This window comes from Sorex fumeus, unplaced genomic scaffold (genome assembly GCF_029834395.1).
Source record: "Sorex fumeus unplaced genomic scaffold, SorFum_2.1 ptg000044l, whole genome shotgun sequence".
NCBI lineage: Eukaryota > Metazoa > Chordata > Mammalia > Eulipotyphla > Soricidae > Sorex > Sorex fumeus.
This window is the reverse complement of record NW_026606101.1, coordinates 11676985-11677370: the sequence shown is the minus strand read 5'-3', so window position 1 is coordinate 11677370 and position 386 is coordinate 11676985. Positions and strand designations below refer to the sequence as shown.

At 40.9% G+C, this 386-nt stretch overlaps 1 non-coding gene across 1 annotated transcript; it reads left to right on the top strand.

The window, feature by feature from the left end:
- Positions 1-279: 279 nt before the first annotated feature.
- LOC130030815 (U6 spliceosomal RNA) lies at positions 280-386 on the top strand. Its single transcript, XR_008793497.1, has one exon. It is a non-coding gene; the product is annotated as a U6 spliceosomal RNA (small nuclear RNA).

The window sequence follows — 386 nt, the reverse complement described above, 5'->3', positions numbered from 1 at the left end:
CATCGCCAGGTGTGACCCAAAAAGAAAAAAAAATGCAGAACATCTTGTGATTTTTCTCGTAGATCAACTTATTTTTCCACATTCTTGTTACCTTTTTTGTTTTAGGAAGAGTAGTACAGCATGTGCTACCTTGCCTTGCCCATAGTCTGCCAGGATTGATCCCGGCACCACATAAGGTCCCTCAACACTGGCAGGAATGATCCCTGAGTGCAGGGCCAGGGGTAAGCCCTGAGCACCCCCCACCCCAAAATTAATTAATTAATTAATTAAACAAATATTGTGCTTGCTTAAGCAACACATATACTAAAATTGGAATGTTACAGAGAAGATTAGCATGGCTCCTGCATAAGGGTGACATGCAAAATTGCAAAGCATTCCATATATTT